Here is a 14,315-nt window from a genome sequence, read left to right on the forward strand (position 1 = left end):
GATACTTCCAATTTAAGAGATTAAGAAATCCAGCGAAATTAGAAGATTTAATGGAAGAGGTGGTGGAGGAAGAGGAAAGGGGGGATAAGGGAGAAGGTGTGGATTCCAAATTAAACAAATTATTAGATCATATGAGGGAACATAGACATAAATTTAAAGAAGGAACAGTAACTCCAGAGAGGAAAATCAGTAAACAGCACCCTGTACGATGCGTACCACCCCTAGGGGATACGTTTGCTCCCCTACTCGCGTTCCCAGAACCTCTCAGTAGCGAAGAATTATATGAGGAAACCGAGGAAGCTCTAGACTGGTTCTTTGAACAAGAACCGCCATTGACAGCCGAGGAACAAGAACTGGTCCGTACTGCTACCCTATGGACTTCACAACCGAAGATTTATAATTCGGACATTATAGCCCAGTTATACTCTAGTTTACCCCTCACCCAGCGTAGGTTAGCAAGTCTGTACATGACACAACACTTGATGACACTGAATAGAGTTTTCAGACCCCATCAATCAACCCTTGAAAACTTGTTATCCAAATGTACCTCCTTGGCCTTTTTGCAAGATCCTGCACACTTCCTTAACATATTTTTAGATGCACGACAGGAATATCATGATGAAGTGGCTAGGACACTCCTTCGGGCCCGCAATACTGATTATAGGGAGAAAGAAATGTATCAACAATACCCTCTCAGAGAGGTCCATTCTAGAGTAAACGCCGCAAATGAATTGCAGAAAGTTTTTGTGTATACACCTCTTACTAAATTAGAAATAATGAAAATGAAAGAAATGGTACCACCGCATTCTAAGGATCCTGTTTTTTTTTTTTAAGGAACTCACAGACGTCCTTACTATGGGAATATATACCTTAACAGATCTAACAATTATACTAAAACATTTGCTGCCCCCAGGTATTTATGAGAAATTAAGGGGACAAGACTGGTTAGTGGATAACGCTAGTTTGAGTTGGGCCGCCCTAGAGACAAATGACAACGCCAGGACAGCTGGAGCCGACATACCAGATGATGTGAAATTAGCACCGACCCTCATTCTTAAAGTGTTGCCCCAACTTCTTACCACAAGGAAAGAGGATTGGGATGCTATCTCCGCCTGTAAACAAAAGCCAGGTGAAGATATAGGGGATTATTATACGAGATTAGAGAAATGTTTCACTGCCAATAGTGGTCTTAAATTAGAAAGTGATTCATATGCACATCTTTTTGTATCCAAATTGGTAGAAAACAGCCTCCCGAAGTTAAGGGAAAGAGTTCAAAAGGTAGAGAGCTCCTGGCAAGCACAAAGTCCCTCCCAAGTCCTACGAATATTACAATATCACCAAAACAGGATAAGGGGGGAAGAAGAAAGCGAAAAGGTTAGGGTAAAGGAGACTAAGTTAAGAGCACTAGTGGCACAAACAGTGATGCCCAAATCGGGGCCACAACCTCAGGTACAAAGAAAGGGTAATAATTCTAAAGGTGTTTGTAACTATTGTAAAAAACCAGGACATTATGTTAAAGATTTACAAGGGAACGTTACGTGCCCAGTTCTAAAACATAATGTGGCCATTGGGAAAACTACACCCAGAATACATGTTCCTCGAGATCAGTACAGACCTCAAGAAGGAACGCCTCAAGAACAGAATCAGGGAATACCAAACACAATGCAAATGTACATATCTGATGAAAATACTGGATATGCCGATTTTCCCAGTTTTTTATGAGGCTGCCCAGGGGGGGTTGAGGATAAATTGCCCCTTATCCCTATACCTGTGGACCAAACTGGTCCATATGAAGACGTTCACCTCCTGGGACAAGACAAGAAATTCCTATTGGATACAGGGGCAAGTAAGACAACGATAGATCGTAACGAGCTTCCGCAAGCTCCACTCTCTGGGAATAAGAATATTTCACTGGGTTTCTCTGGTCAACCCATTACAAGTAATACATCAGAGCCATTACCCATACAAATTGGCCCCCTTACCACTACGACAGATCTTCTCTTGACTGATGCTTGCCCTGAGAATCTATTAGGAATAAAACAATTGAAAGAATTAGGAGCCATAATAGTGTGCTCCCCCCAGGATGTGCGTCTGTTCCTTCGAGACTTCAAGGGCCATTATACAGTCAGAGATTTAGATCCTCGATTGGCCCACCTCCCAGCTGAGTTGTGGGCCACCAGTCCCACATCGGTCGGGCGGATGGTCATTACGCCCCACAAGATCATTTTAAAGGAGGGAGCCATACTACCACGACTCCGTCAATATTAAATGCCTCCACAAGCTGAGAAAGACCTTATTTCCATTATAGAGGACCTCATCACTAGTGGGGTGGTGATCGAAGTACCATCAAATACCGTGAATTCACCCATATTACCTGTGGCAAAGAAAGTACAACAAGGAGCAAATACCAACTATAGACTTGTGGTAGACTTACAGGAATTAAATAAATGTGTTGTGGCACAACATCCTGTCGTACCAGACATATCTACCCTTTTAACAACAATTGATTGTGAAGCCACACATTTTACCGTTATCGATCTCAAAAACGCGTTTTTCAGTGTACCAATACATGAAGACAGTCAATATTTGTTTGGGTTCTCATTATCCGGAAGGAGTTTCCGGTTTACCCGAGCTCCTCAAGGATTTACTGACAGCCCGAGCATCTATAGCCAAGCACTAAAAAGACAGCTAGACACCATACAAATGCCTGATCAAACAGCCCTTCTGCAGTATGTTGATGATATACTCATTACGGACAGATCTGAACAGTCATGTGTCGAAGCTTCATTATTGGTATTAACATTCTTGGCTGAAAATGGCCACAAAGTGTCACCAAAGAAATTGCAATTCTGTCAACAGCAAGTGACCTACTTAGGGCACTTACTGTCAAAGGAGGGAAGGCAGCTAACAAAGGAGAGAATACAATTGATACAAAATATACTACAGCCAAAAACACAGAGACAGGTACGCGAATTCATAGGACTAACGTCCTACTGCAGACAATGGGTACCACGATTTGCACTAATATCAAAACCACTTGTAAAATTGACGACATCAGAAGCCAGCACGTCTCCCCAGCTTCCATGGACAGAGGAACACACGCTCGCTTTCAAAACATTGAAAGAGGCGATGTGTCAGGCCCCGGTGTTGGCCACCCCTGATTATCATAAAGATTTTACACTATTCGTCACTGAAAAGAATGGGACCGCTCTATCGGTCCTGACACAAGAGCAAGCTGGAAAACAAAGACCATGTGGATATTTTTCATCCACCTTAGATCCTGTAGCACAAGCTCTTCCCGCATGCCTGAAGGCTGTAGCAGCAACAGCTCAAGCTATTAGACAAAGCGATGCTATAGTATTGGGACATCCTTTGATAGTACGAGTTCCCCATGCAGTAGAACTATTACTTAACAGAACACAGACACAACATCTAACAATAGCAAGACTGTCAGGGTATGAACTGACACTTTTTCAACCTCACAAACAGATCTTAAGATGCAATACCCTGAACCCTGCCACACTCTTACCCATTCACGAGAACATAGATGAGGTACATGATTGTATGGAAGTGATTGAACAAGTGACAAAACCACAAACAGATTTAAAAGACACTCCATTACCAGATGCAGAAGAAAATATTTACGTGGATGGTTCTTGTAAAAGAAAAGAAAAGGGGGAGATAAGGGCCATCTATGCTGTTACCACAAATACTCAAATTTTAGAAAGCAAACAGATACCCATTCTCTCAGCACAAGCTGCCGAGTTGATAGCATTGAGCAGGGCCTGTCAATTGGGTAAAGGGAAAAAAAATATATTTATACTGATTCACAGTACGCTTTCGGAGTAGTACACAATTTTGGAACATTATGGAGAGAAAGAGGATTCATGACATCGCATGGATCAAAAATACAACATGCAGACTTGATAACACAATTGTTAGATGATATACATCTACCAGAACAAATAGCTATAATAAAATGCAAAGCACACACAAAGGGGACAGATCATGTTATATTAGGAAATGCATTAGCAGATCAAACAGCTCAAGACATGACACAGAAAGACATAGAGAGTACGCTGCATCACGGTCCCGAATTTATGCATATGCAGGTCACACGAGATATACCTATGGACATCCAAGACATACAGAGTCACGCCACAAATGAGGAAAAAGAAAAATGGAAAGAGGAAGGAGGGATACTAACTGATCAAGGATGGATGACACTACATAAAGCAGTATGGTATCTTCCCGATGCCATGGTGCAGATTATTATAGATACAATACATGGACCAGCCCACCTTGGGGAAAAAGCTATGCTAGACGCAATACAACATATATGGGACAATAAACATCTTAGGGCAGCAGCCAAACAAAGAGTCCAAACATGTATGATATGTTGTCAGTATAATATTGGAAAAGGCACAACAGTAGGGGCAGGAGGATTTCATCCTCCTGAACACCCTTTTGAAGTTATACAGATGGACTATATACAAATGGAAAGGTGCAGAGGACAGAAGTATGTACTCGTAGTAGTATGTACATTAACACGATGGACCGAAGCTTATCCTGTACCTGACTATACTGCCAGCACTACGGCTAAACAATTGATTAAGGAGTATTTCTCTAGGTTCGGTCTGCCCCGAGTTATATATTCTGATAATGGTCAACCATTCCCCTCTGAATTAATGAAAAAGATATCGCTCCTGTTGGGATACCAGTGGAAATTTCACTGTGTGCGTCATCCACAGGCAGCAGGCCTGGTTGAGCGACATAACCAGATTTTAAAAAACAAATTGTCAAAAATATGTGCAGATAAGAAATTTGATTGGATAACTGCTTTACCTGTAGCACTGTTCTATATGAGAATGGTCCCCCATTCCAGGATAGGATTAGCACCCTACGAGATAGTTTTTGGAAGACCACCTAACATATGGGGGATACCTCGAGCTAAGTCTATAACAGATATTAAAATACCTGTACTGACTGATTACCTGGCTTCCTTGATGTCTGCACTTCAATCTTGTCGTTCACAGGTTGCAGCCGCATTTCCTGATAATACTGAGCCCAAAGAGCACCAGATCAAACCAGGCGATTGGGTTTATATTCGCAATTTTGATCGAACAACACCTCTTGAGCCTCAATGGAAGGAACCGAAGCTCGTTCTACTGGTTACCAGGACAGCTGTAAAAGTCGAAGGTCGTAAGGGATGGCTCCATGCTAGCCACTGTAAGAAACATTTTCCCAAAGAAAAAAGTGGACAGACATCGCCACTTCAGACACAACAGAATGCAGAACAATTGACATTACCCACAGAAGAAAGTCTCCAGCAGACTTATAGATCTAAACTCAGGTCATCTACTCGAGCCCAGGTCAATTAAGTCCAAACAAGCTCTACTTGTTGGTGAAACGGCAGGGGCTCTGAGAAGTATACCTGACAAAAATGACGACGGAGACAGTGAAGCAGAAGATGTTGAGAGACAAATACAGAAAGAAAATGTGTGCGAAAAGAAATGTTTGTATAATGTTGTTTCTGGCAGCAGCAATGTGTTTAGGTTGGGTTTTACATTTAGGGGCATATTTATACTCCGTTTGCGCCGGAATTGCGTCGTTTTTTTTGACGCAATTCCGACCCAAAACTAACTCCATATTTATACTTTGGCGTTAGACGCGTCTAGCGCCAAAGTCCATGGAGTTAGCGTCATTTTTTAGCGTGGACACCTACTTTGCGTTAATTATATGCAAGGTAGGCGTTCCCGTCTAAAAAATCGACTCCGAGGCATGTGCGTTGGATTTATACTCCCGGGCAAAATTCATGCCCAGAAGTGGGCGGGTCAAAAAAAATGACGTACGGCCGCTTTTGCGCCGTTTTTTAGCGCCTGCAAAAGGCAGGCGTTAAGGGACCTGTGGGCTTTGAAGGAGCCCAGAGGTGCCCTCCCATGCCCCCAGGGACACCCCCTGTCACCCTTGCCCACCCCAGGAGGACACCCAAGGATGGAGGGACCCATCCCAGGGACATTAAGGTAAGTTCATGTAAGTGTTTTATTTTTTTTTTTTGTGGCATAGGGGGGCCTGATTTGTGCCCCCCTACATGCCACTATGCCCAATGACCATGCCCAGGGGACAGAAGTCCCCTGGGCATGGCCATTGGGCAAGGGGGCATGACTTCTGTCTTTGCTAAGACAGGAGTCATTTCTATGGGGGTTGGGAGTGAAAAAAAATGGCGCAAATCGGGTTGAAGCGAAAAAATTGCCTCAACCTGACTTGCCCCATTTCTTGACGCCCAAGCCCCATATCCCCCTACGCCGGCGCTGCCTGGTGTACGTCGTTTTTTTTAACGCACACCAGACGGCGCCGGCGGCTAACGCCGGCTAACGTCATTTGATAAATACGGTGCCCGCATGGTGCTTCAGAATGGCGTTAGCCGGCGCTAATTTTTTGGACGCAAAACTGCGTTAGCGCAGTTTTGCGTCAAAAAGTATAAATATGGGCCTTAATTTTTCCATCTAGTCAACTCCCTATATTCTCACCCAACAGTACACAAGAACATACCTATTATGATCTTACGCCTCATGAACGGGCCCACAGATTAGCTATGCAAAATAACTCCTTTGTACGGATGTTGCACTATACTCACCAGGTTGCTAATACTACCGATTGCTGGATATGCGGACAGATTCCCCCTCATCAGAATGACGGAGGGATGCCACTGGTACCTTTTCCATTTTCATATAATGGTACCTGTGAGGCTTGGTTTGCCTTAATAACAGCGTACAATACCTCCAATTCCGCATGCCCTGAAGGAGATGCTCGGATATGTAAGAATGGGTGGCCATGGGGAGATCTGAATACCGTCCTTAATCAAGTCTGTTATCCCGACGATAATGGAATACCACAGGCTAAGGGGACTATATTCGAAAGTGAAGAGTACAAACAGGAGTATTGGTCTTCCAAATTAGTAAATACCAAGCCTAAAAAGAAAGACGGACCAACCTCCATATCTGTTTCCAAAATGAAAGGACAGCTGTGTGTCCAGAAGACTGGTATAATCCAGGTAGGACACAGTGAATGTAATATTACTGTGAGTTTCGAGGATAAAGGCCAGTCAACGTTTCCAGCGTCTAGACATACATATTTTGTCTGTGGAGAGATAGCCTATATACGTCTTCCCCTCGGATGGGGAGGAAGATGCCATATATCTTTCCTATTGCCTCCCGTTTTCCTTGCCCCGCTGATGTATCATAAGGATCGCCTACTCCCTAATGAGAGGCATAAGAGATTTATAGATACTTCGGGGATAGACCAAACAGAGACTACCCTGGAACAGTATACAGACTTCAATAGAGGTTTCTTCTTCTTTATTGGACCGATTCAGAATAGTAAGCTTATCCGCAGGCTTACTCGAACAGTAGAAGCAGTTGTAAATCAGACTATAGCTGCTCTGGGAAATTTGACACAGGAACAATCCGCTATCAGAATGGTAACGCTTCAAAATCGTCTTGTTCTTGATGTCATACTAGCAGAGAGGGGCGGAGCGTGTAAAATTATCGGGTCGAGCTGCTGTGTTTTCATACCCGATAATGCCCCCTCTGTCTATGAGGCTATTTCTAGATTGCACAAAATTGCGTCCAGCTTACACCAGGATCCTGGCAACTGGACCTGGTCAGGATGGTTTTGGGGACTAGTCTCCACATGGGGCTGGAAATTGATTTCTGCTATTGGCATAGCATTGTTTACATTAATGGGATGCTGCCTGTGCATCCAGTGTGGCCCACCACTCTGTGGATTGTGTGCTACCATGTGCATTCCTAAACCACACATCCAGAAAAAAGAAAATGTTAAGATTATGCTCCAAGATCATATTGATGATCTTATGGCCATCGAGATAGAGGACAATGGTTGCACTCTGGTGCAAGGAGGGAATGTGGAAAAATAGTTTCTCACCCTTCGTGCAACCACTGTTCATTTGACATCAGGACAACCATATTGAATATGGCATCCATTTTGTGAGTGTTTTAAACACCCCGTCGCAGAGGAAATAGGCAGAAAAAGATGCAGCTTGAAAGCAGCTACATTGTGTAATATGCCTAAGGCCGAATACCAGACTGGCCACATACCTGCGGTTAAGCCAATTTTGAGAAAAACTAATTTCCACGGAATAACCTGCAATTGGAACAAGGTCATACCTGCCATTTACTACACACTATTATACGCTTCAGCTGTTTGCACATTTTTGTTTGTAAGCAATCTCCCACTCCTCTCCCCTGAGGCATACAAATGTTTTTATACCTAACTAGTGGAAAATGATTGAACCTCTGCCATTTGTTTGCATGTAGTAGAAAAATGTATAAAAGCTCTATGCTGCGCGAAGTAAGACAGACTACTCCCTAACCCGCTTGGTGAAGGAGCTCTCCCTTAACTCGAGTTATTGAATAAATCCCGGTTATTCTCTACATCTCGGACCCCGTCTCTTTCCTTTTTTTTATTATTATTTAACTTACAAGGCAAATTCAGAGGTATTTTAAATTATTTACCACATACCCCCCAAGTCATGCCATTCTACCATGGGTGAAATTCAACACCTTATGAAAAAAACAACCAGGCATAATAGTGAGGCAGGAACCTTTCTATTAGGAACCAGATTGGTGACTAATGGGGACCAGGTTGGCAACTCTTAAATGGAGGATATGGCGAGGGTGGATCTTGACCACTTGGTAGTGCACCTGTACAGTTTCAATGGTGAGGTGATTAGATAACTTATAAAGGCCTGGAAGGATGTTCCAAGAAGTCATTGTTCTCCATAGGCATTCTCTGTCTGCCAGATTGAAGGCTACTCAGAAGTCAAATAAAGAACAGGGCAAGTTTATATTAAGTTAAGTCAACTTCTGATCTTCAGCCCACAATGCAAAGCAGTGATTGGCGGTTGAAAAACCTTTATGAAAGCTGCCTTGCTGAATAGATATTCATTCATGACTCAGAACCTATCCTTCCAGGTGTTGTAGAATGGCTGTTGGGTATACATTAGCAATAATATCTTCTACTAAATAGCAAATAGTTTGCTGGAAGTCTGATATCCCCTTCCCAAAAGATTGGTTTTACGATTGTGCTATTACATGAAATTGGAAAGTGGACTTCTTCACTTACTTAATTAAAAAAACAACAAGTGACAGGCTCACCATTCAATCTTGATTTTGTCGCTACACCTTGTAATTTGTTTGGAAATGCTGCTCAGTTTACCTGCAATTAGAGAATATCTTTTTTATGCGTTGAACAGTGAATGTTTTAACAATATTACTATCTATTATGTAATTTGCCATACTTGGAAACGTATATGTGCGACCATATATATTAATTTACTGGACAATCCAGGAATCCTCTGCAATTGAAAAAGGCTAAGTATTTAGGAAACATTGAGCAACTATGATTGATAAAATTCCAGAATTTCCTTGAGTCACCTGGTTAAATTACCACAAATATAATTTCCAACTTTACATGAGAGGCCATGTAGTTTTTCTCTCTATTCTTCAATTTATATTGTTTTTTGAGCTCCTTACGTTCCTCTTTTGATATCTTTTCAGGAACACATTTTGAAATGTTATATGTTTTTTGTGTAACAGTCATGTTTCATCAAACCATTGTACCTGTGTAAATTTACGTAGGGGACTTGACGCTTTACTGCTTAACCTGGCTGGAACTTGTAAAGATGAAATAGCTTGCTTGATTTTCGATGAGTAACTACCAAGTTAATCTTCTGTATGTTGAAAATCATCTTGCTCAATTACTAAGGCGGGCATTACAACATTGGCGGTAAAAGCCGCTTACCGCCTTGCAGAAGACCGCCAACACACCGCCGCAGAAATCCGCCACAGCTATTATGACCCACAGCTCGCAATCCGCCAAAATTCAGACACCCACACAAGTCCGCCACACCAAAGGTCAGTGATAGGCTGGCGAAAACAAAACCTCCACCGTCATGCCAACAGAAATACGCCCACACTATTACGACCCACGAATCCATGCGGCGGTCTTTCAACCGTGGTATTCCATTGGCGGTACACACCGCCGCGCTCAAAATACACACACATTTACAAAACACCACCACATTGGACAAATCGCAATACACACACCTGATACACATACACACACCACTCCCACACACCCATTACAATATAAAACACACACCCACATCACCCACAAACCCCTACGACCAGAATTACAGAGAGAAGGCCAGAGAGAGACACCACAAACAACTACCAAGCATCCACAGGCACACAATACCATCACCCACAGAACTTCCACGCACCTCACACAACACACCACTAAATATCACCCCACTGATCACTACACACACCACCCCACACATCACCCACACCACCCCATGGCACGGCAAAGACACACCAGGTTCTCTGAGGAGGAGCTCAGGGTCATGGTGGAGGAAATCGTCTGGGTAGAGCCACACAGTTCGTATCACAGGTGCAGCACACCTCCATAGCTAGGAAGATGGAGCTATGGCGAAGAATAGTGGACAGGGTCAACGCAGTGGGACAGCACCCAAGAAATAGGAATGACATCAGGAAGAGGTGGAACGACCTACGGGGGAAGGTGCGTTCTGTGGTCTCAAGACACCACCTTGCGGATCAGCGGACTGGCGGCGGACCCCCACCTCCTCCCCTACAACTAACAACATAAGAGGAGCAAGTCTTGGCGATTCTGCATCCTGAGGGCCTCGCAGGAGTAGATGGAGGAATGGACTCTGGTAAGTCAAATCTTAACTATTACATCCCCCACCCTACTTGCATGCTATCACATACCCCCACCCTCACCCTCACCCTCATCACTCCAACTCCTCACAAATGTCCCAACATCACAAACCACACATCCTAACACCAAGCCCTGCATGCAACAACAAAGCATGGACACCCATCACCAAAGCATGGCCACTGCACATACCCATACACCCCCCTAAACCACCATCACACAAGGTCCCACACAGGAATGCAAGCACTGGGGTACACGGTCACCCACCCATTGCACACCATGGCACACACAGATGTAATAAACATACTTTTATACCCCTGCAGGACACCTACCCAACGTCACCGGACAAGAGGGTCCACACATGTCCACACCACCAACAGAAGAGGCCCACAGTGATGACATCAGCTCCGTCCAAATGGATCTAGATGACCAGCCTGGCCCATCTGGGACCTCGGGACAGTCGGTTCCCCTCACAGAGTCACATGCCACCACAGAGCTTCCCCCCTCTGGAAACACCAGCACAGCACCCACCCAGCAGGCCCATACCTCTGTCCCCAGGACACGTTAATCAGCAGTGTGTCCACCACTACAGGGAACCCAGGCTAACCCACCACCCCAACAACAACAGGGACCTGGGGGCAGTGGTAGTGGGCACACGGTTCAGGGGACAGAGGCCCAGGGAATCAGGGGAACTGGGAGGGCTGCTGTGCGACAGGGGGAGGACAGGCCAAGGGAACCCACTCTCCACAAGGCCCTCTCCAACATCATGGGAGCCTACCACCACTCCCAGGAGACGATGGCAACGGTACTAGCCAAGTTTCAGGAGACCCAGCGCCTGCAGGAGGAACAGTATTTGGGCTTCAGGGAGGAACTCAGATCCATCAATTCCACCCTGGGCACCATCGTAGGGGTGCTGAAGGAAGTACTCAACACCAGGAGGGACACTGTGGCACAACAAGGGGACCCTGACATTAGCCTGGACGATGAACTGCCCACCACCTCTGCCGGCGCTAGTGGACAGGACGTCCCGCCACAGGACCACCATACCAGCACCCCACCCCGTGCAGAGGGAGAACCACCCAGCACACGGTCCCTGAGATCCAGGACAAAGATGAGAACGATGCCAAGACCTCCGCCAAGAAATGAGACCACCCTGAATATCATCCTTCTGTCTCACTTTGTCACCCTGTCCATCCTCAAACTGCCCCAGCTCCACCTCCTATGCCCATTTGGGCAATGCACCTGTGAGACTAATAGACTGGACTCAGCCATGGACATTCCTCCACCATCACCCCTCACCATTTTACAACCCCCTCCAATATTGAGCACTTAAATAAACACCCTTGAAGCACAAAACAATCTGGAGTCAGTCTGTGATTTCGAAATAGTGTATTAGCAATTACAGTGGCAAAATGTTCTTTCAAATGTAATGTCAACATACCTACGTCACACAGCTCTAGTCCATGAGGAAACACAGCAGATGTCACACAGTGGGACCCACATCTGTGAAATCGTAAGGGAAAGTGACAACTCAGTGACCACACACTGGGTGAAAACTGCAGACAGTAGAGAGGTAGTAGTGTTAAAGTACATGTGGTAGGCAGGTTTGTATTCTTACCTGTGTCTCACTGGAAATATTGCAGGATCACCGAGTTCCTGTTGTCGATGTCCTCTTCTTCTGCTTCCTCGTCTTCACTGTCCACAGGCTCCACAGCTGCCACAACACCACCATCTGGACCATCCTCCTGCTGAAAAGGCACCTGTTGTCGCAAAGCTAAGTTGTGAAGCATACCGCAGGCCACGATGATCTGGCACACCTTCTTTGGTGAGTAGAATAGGGATCCACCTGTCATATGGAGGCACCTGAACCTGGCCTTCAGGAGGTCGAAGGTCTGCTCTATTATCCGCCGAGTTCGCCCATGGGCCTCATTGTAGCATTCCTCTGCCCTTGTCCTGGGATTCCTCACTGGGGTCACCAGCCATGACAGGTTGGGGTAACCAGAGTCACCTGCAAATGGCGAGGGACAACTGTTAGACACACACTAACCTGTAGGGATATCCCCAGACAACCATTCCCACTGACTTGCTTCCAGGTGCTCACCTAATAGCCACACACTGTGCCTCTGGAGTTGACCCATCACATAAGGGATGCTGCTATTCCGCAGGATGTAGGCGTCATGCACTGAGCCAGGGAATTTGGCATTCACATGGGAGATGTACTGGTCTGCCAAACACACCCTCTGCACATTCATGGAATGATAACTCTTCCAGTTTCTGTACACCTGTTCACTCCTGCGGGGGACACCAAAGCCACATGTGTCCCATCAATGGCTCCTATGATGTTGGGGATATGTCCATGGGCATAGAAGTCACCTTTCACTGTAGGCAAATCCTCCACCTGAGGGAAAACGATGTAGCTCTGCATGTGTTTCAGCCGGGCAGACAACACTCTGGACAACACGTTGGAAAGCATAGGCTGGGACATCCCTGATGCTATGGCCACTGTTGTTTGAAGTGACCCACTTGCAAGGAAATGGAGTACTGACAGCACCTGCACTTGAGGGGGGATTCCTGTGGGATGGCGGATAGCTGACATCAGGTCTGGCTCCAACTGGGCACCACAGTTCCAGGATTGTGGCACGATAAAGCTTGTAGGTGATGATCAGATGTCTTTCCTCCATTGTCGACAGGTCCACCAGAGGTCTGTACACCGGAGGATGCCACCATTTCCTCACATGTCACAGCGGACGATGCCTATGAAGGACAACAGCGAGCACAGAGTCAACCAGCTCAGAGGTACGTACCCACAGCTTACACAGAACACAAATCCTAATCCAAAATTTGGCCTTTATGAGTGTTGAGGCAAGGCCTAGGTGTGTGTGACGAAGTTAAAAATTAAGCCATGTGGGCCCCTGAAATGGCGGATTCCTGACCTGTAAAGTGGGACAATGGGATGTGAGGTAACTGTGCTGGCGTTGTACACAGTCGCGGTAGGCAGTCGAAGACCGTGGCGCAATTCTGCATTGGTTAACATTGGACCCTATGGGTCCCAGGAGCCAATGAGGATGTACGCCGTCGGTGATGGTACGCACCGCTGCGGACGTGACCGCCATTTTCTATCTGTTCAGTCACTCGATACCTGTTCTTCGACAGGAGAGGACCTACACTGCAAGTGGTTCTGTGACCTCGGTTTGGAAGAGACAATGGCTTGTGCGTCTGGGGAAAGGGCCCCTGCCTTCACATCGGAGGAACTGGAGAAACTCATGGATGTGGTCCTCCCCCAGTACACTCTACTCTACGGTCCTCCAGACAAACAGATAAGTACACTGGGAGCATGCTGTATGGGCCATGCCTGTGTGGAGTGGAATGTATGAAAGATGGGGGGGAGATTGAGGGGTGCATGAAACGACGGTGAGTGCATGTGGCACATGGCAAGGGTAAGGATGGGGGCCAATGACTGTGACGGTGCAGTTGGTAATAACTTTTCTTTTCCCCCTGTACAATTCATGTAGGTCAGCGCCCACCAGAAAAAGGATATTTGGCGTGCCATCGCCAAA

Source organism: Pleurodeles waltl, chromosome 3_1 (assembly GCF_031143425.1).
Source record: "Pleurodeles waltl isolate 20211129_DDA chromosome 3_1, aPleWal1.hap1.20221129, whole genome shotgun sequence".
NCBI lineage: Eukaryota > Metazoa > Chordata > Amphibia > Caudata > Salamandridae > Pleurodeles > Pleurodeles waltl.